This window comes from Pterocles gutturalis, unplaced genomic scaffold (assembly GCF_000699245.1).
Source record: "Pterocles gutturalis isolate BGI_N339 unplaced genomic scaffold, ASM69924v1 scaffold27003, whole genome shotgun sequence".
NCBI classification, from domain to species: Eukaryota; Metazoa; Chordata; class Aves; order Pterocliformes; family Pteroclidae; genus Pterocles; species Pterocles gutturalis.
The window spans coordinates 7,540-12,775 of NW_010118871.1; the positions used below are offsets into that span (position 1 = coordinate 7,540).

At 51.5% G+C, this 5,236-nt stretch overlaps 1 protein-coding gene across 1 annotated transcript in view; it reads right to left on the reverse strand.

The window, feature by feature from the left end:
- Positions 1-5,236, reverse strand: part of TRIP4 (thyroid hormone receptor interactor 4) — a gene marked incomplete at its 5' end in the record, with an annotated part of 27,598 nt that overhangs the window by 5,246 nt on the left and 17,116 nt on the right. The gene's annotated exons all lie outside the window — the stretch shown is intronic.

The following is a 5,236-nucleotide window of genomic DNA, read 5'->3' on the forward strand; positions in this document are numbered from 1 at the left end:
AGTATAAACAGATTGGTTCTCTCATTAAGCATGAGGGAAAAAAGGAGAAAAAAAATACTCAGTGAGAGAAGTGCACCGAAGTCCTGTCTAGATGCAGCTCAGCCTCACTGGTGTTCAAAAATGAAACATAAAACCATAATAAAACGTAAAATAATAAGAAAATGTATATACCAACCACCACTTCAGATCCTCCATTAGCTGCAGACCTTGTGCTGCCAGGCACAGAGGCGCGAGGACACCACGAAGGTGTTCCAGCCCAAGAAACCCTGTCCAAACAGACTGCGGAAGCCGTTCTCCTTCCATGGGAAAACTGCTGCCTATTTTTTTATTTCACTCTCCTGCCTTCCTCGAGCAGATCTGTCAAGGTTGCTAGAGGGGACAGGATGCCAGAGCAGATGGAGCAGCGTGTCCTGGCAAATCCCCCATTTGTTACTAACAAATGACTCCGAGGCTGAGTGTTTGAAAAGCTCTCACCAACCTGCCAAGATGAGTTTGGATTTGTCCTGGAACAGCTGGGCATGGAGAGAGGAGCAGGGACCAACCCGCTCTCCCTGCGCCGTAACGGGGTTTGGCAGCGTTACCAGCGGTCAGGAGAGATTTACAGAAGCCCGACACTGGGATGTATGAACCGGGGAAAGTGTTTCCAGCCTCCTCCATTTTACAACAGCGTGTAAGAGCTGTTCACCGACCAAGAGAGACGTACATGTGTTTAGCTGCTCTGTACAATACCCTGCCAGAGGAGAAAGAGCCTCACTGATCTGCATCACCCGCGGATGCCCTGCCGTACCGATCTGCGCTTGGACAGGTTTCTTCCTTCTTTTTTTTTTTGGCTGAGCCATGTTACTTGACTTGCTTCCACCACTCCATGCCAATGCCAAGGATTTTCATTTCCCATCTGCAGGGAAGGAGGATCTTGGAAGGTTAGAAAGAACCAACGTGAATATTCCCGGCCAACGCCTGGTGCGTGCGAAATGCTGGCGCTGCCTTATTGCTCTCGGCATCACGCGGGTGACTGGTGGCTGCCCCGTAGCCAGAGGACCTGAATTACCCGGCAGCTCCCACAAAAGCACAGCTTCCAAAGGTCACACAAAAGTAGTGGGGCAGAAGCCACCATCCAGAGCTGGTCGCAGAGGTGGTCTGTCCTGGGTTAAGCTGAGACAGAGTTAACTTTCTTCATAATAGCCAGCAAGAGGTTGTGTTTTGGATTTGTGCTAAAAAGAAAGCTGATAACAGTGATGTTTAGAGTTGTTGCCAGGACAGCCCAAGGTCTTTCAGCTTCTCTGCTGTCCACAGGCAGGAGAAGCTGGGAGGGAGCACAGCCCCAGTTACTAGCCCCGGATTTGATCTTAGGTTCAAGATTGAGACCCAGAGTGGCCAATAATCTATTCCATAACATACACGTCATGCCCAGGATATAGGTGAGGACCCTCGGGAAGCTCATATTTTTTTTTGTTCTAGATCCCTTTTGCTCCAGGTCATCTCACTCCAGGTGGTCTCCCTCCCAAGGCCTTCTCCCCCCCGGGTCAGATCTGGGTCTGGGACGCTCAGACTGTTCTCTCTGTTCCGTGAGTGCGGTTTCGGGACTCTCCCTGCTCCGGGATCGTTAGCTGGGAACAGGCTGGGCCTTGGTCATCAGGCGGGGGGGCAGTGTCACTGTGTATCACTCAATATTTGTATATACTATTATTTTCAGTGTTATTGTAGTTTAGTTATTAAATTGTCCTTATCTCAACCCACGAGTCCTTTTTTCCCTTTAATTCTCTCCCCCACCCCCGGGAGGTGGGCGGGTGAGCGATTGGGTTGTGTGGGGTTGGTTCCCAGCCAAGGGTAAACCCATCACAGTCTTTTTTGGCAGCTGGGGTATCGCTGGTAATGCTCAGCTTAACCCAGGACATGGTCCATCCCCACTCTCCTACACATGGCTTCTTCAGCCAGGTTGTGTCCAGGACCAGTGTGCCCCAGAAGTCTTGCTGCCTGCAGTACAGCTGCTTCCTAAATCTCCTCCGACACCATCTCTGAGGTGGATGTCGCTATGTCCCCCCCCCACATACACACCATACAGCCCCCCCCGACAGAAAATATTCCCCCCCTTGGTATCAGTGGTGAAAGCATCAGCCAGGTTGGTTTCTCCACTGACAGCTTTCATCCCAAATCAAACCTTCAGCTCCAAAAGCTTCCAGCTCAATGCAATCCCAAGGCCGAGGTGGATGCCACAGCTGTGACTCGGGTTTATGCTTCCACAGCACAGCCTTTCATCTTCACTTCCAGGGTACAGAAGTTTCTGTACGTGTGCCAAATCCTTCCATGTCCTGCATTTTAAAAGCCTCGGTCCTTCCTCTGGCATCTTGCTGCCAGGAGGCGGGGAAGGAGCCCCTTGTCCAGCCCCTACTTTTAATGGTTCCTATTGTACCCACCCCAGAAATTTCTTATCCCATCCTGGCGAACAACAAAAGCAGAATATTCCTGCCTGCTGGAGACGAGAAAAAGCCGTAACCATTTCCTCTGCCTAGAGACAAGATGCTCCCAGGTGGAAAAACTGGGGCTAAGCCAACCTAACAGCCAGGCTCCGCTCTCCCCCCAAGTCAATTCAACTCATTCCCGCTGCAGAAATCTAGGGAGGTTTGGGGCAAGGTTAGTTTTCTGTTGGGTTAACAGGCTGAACTGCTCCAAGAAGGGTCTGGTGAAGCGGGCGAACAGCAGGAGCACATGTCTGGGGGCTGGCAGGAACCAAGATGCCTTTCAGAGAGCACCGAGCGGTTAGATGCACCTGCCGAACCTCCCAAAAACACTGCCTGCAAACTGAACAGAGAAACAGCGAGATATTCTTTTGACACATGACACATCGCCGGGACCAAGAGCACAGCCTCTCCCCAGCGCACCTGTAACAAGCTGCAGATATTTAATGTGTTTAGAACCCACCTCCATGGATCTTGTTCCTAGAAATCATGGGAGCTGTTAATATTTCCTACCCAAAATCTCTCTGTTGCTACTCAGTCCCCTAAACAGCTCTCGCTCTCAATGATCAACACGAGCAACGTCACCTGGAGACACCTACGGACTGTATCTACGCTATCGTGTCCCGTCATTGACAAGATGAAGACGGGCAGCGTGGCTGAACAGCAGTGCTCCTCCGCCTCTACAGCTCTTCCTGCAGCTTCACTCAGCACTAGGACATCAGTCCCTACCTGCCCTGCGCCAAAGACGTCCCTCCTACTGCCAACTACTCAGCTGCCCCCAAGATACCAAACACAATCGCCTCCATTTTACGTTTTCCAAAACTGCTCAAGCATCTCATGAGTAAAAAAATCTAATTTCTCACTGTTTCTGCTGTAAGAGGTCAGTTGAGTCACTCTGCAATCTGCAACGATTTTCCTCCCAACTACTACACCCACAGACAGCGGCCGCTGCCCGTCAGCGCTTCAGCAAACCTGCGACTCGTAGCAAAAGCTCAAAAGCTGTATCTAGTGTGGCAGAGAGCAAAGTACAGAGCATCTGCAACAGCAACTTTTTAAATAAAAGTTCAATTTAGAGGGAAACAACGCTCCCTCTTGACAAGAGACAAAGACTCAAACCCAGCCAGGAGTCTGATGGGAGATGTTCCTTTCTAGTTTCAGTGGCACTCATCGTTATAATCTTGAGGGTGTAATTAAGACAGGTGCCAGTACTCCAGGCTTTGATATCGCCTCTACCAGGAACCAACTCAGCATTTAGGAGAAGGTGGCAAAGAGGCTCTCTACAACAAACGAAGTCTAGAGGCCAGATTGTCCCTCAAGGAGGAGAAAACCCACCCTCCTCCAATCCTGCAGATGAGCAGGAAGGCTCGAAAGAAAGGGGTTATGCAATGCAACCATGGTGTAAAAAAAAAAAAAAAAATCAGCCTCCTTTCAGACCTTCTGCCACCTCATAGCGGGCTTGCGACGAGGCAGTTGGGAGGATGGTGGGTTCCGTGGGCTGCAAACAGCCGGTACGGCTTACCAACTGCTGCTCCAGCCCACTGCTTCGTGCTGTCGAAAACCCCACGTATGCTCTCCGTACACCGGTGTCGGCGCAACCGCCAGCCTCCTTTGCTCATCTCATCTCCACGACCGCGCCGGTCAGGCTTCAATTTGTTGCTAACAGGTTTATAAGATCCTTGCTGCGAAGAGATTGGCGGGGAGGAGGGTTGGGGGAGAGAAAAGCAAGGCAGCTTCACACATGCAGAAAGAGGTTAAACGTAGCGTTTGAGTAGAAGCTGGAAAAGGGAGCTGAGAGCTGGGCTCCTCCGAAAATCAGCCACCAGATTTGCCCTCTCGCTGGAGCCGGTGCTTTGAACGTACATGAAGTGGCTATCAGATGTCCCCACCAGCCACCCCAATCAAGCTGCAAGCAGGGATAATTGCTAATGAATGTTCCCTAAAAACGTCATCCCTCATCTCCCATCACCAGTTCATCACCACCAGAAATAGCAGCAGGGCTGCCAGCCTCCTCGCTCCGCAGCCCACAGCAAAAGAGCAAAGACCAGCCAGCTCGGAGCCAGCACAGACACCAACCACCTTCTCTGACATTTGAGGAAAAAAAAAAAATCCTGCTGATTTCCCCCTCCCACCGTTAATCTGTTAAAGTAAATATTTTTCTCCCCAATTTGGGTATGCAGGGGCCGTGCAGGCTCGCCCAGCATCGCTGGTAACAACGCGGGGTTTGGGAGCCTTAGCCCCCAGCCCATCTCAGCAGTGGTAAAAAAACAAACCATGGAGAAGGGCTGTCCCGAGCCCCTCAATTTCTTCACGCCTCCCCAATAAGCTGCGTTTGCTTGAACCTCAGCGCCACAAACCAAAGGGGAATCAAAAGAGCTGATGGAAACTGTGCCGGGGGAATGCCAAATGTGAGCTCTGCTCCGGTGCATCCGAGGAAAGAACAAAGGCACCGTGTGCAATGGAGCAGCGGTTCCGTGCGGCACAAAGCCAAAACACTCACCAGCAGCTTTGTTAGTGACCTTTCAAGAGCATCTTTTACTCTCATTAAGGTCTCCGGACACAAAAGGAGACAAGAAAACGCGGTGCAAGAGACCAAATGCTAACAGTGGGTGGGAATAACCCCAGCGCTTCACACGGGCTGGCCTCCAGAGCCCTGCAATGCAGCTCTCCTCCGCTCTTCTTGCCCATCGAGCGCGCAAGCACGCGGCCCCAGCACGCAGCCCGGTCAGCCGGAGCGCAGAGGAGAATTGCACGCTGGAACGTGTAGTCCTGCGGCGGGTGGC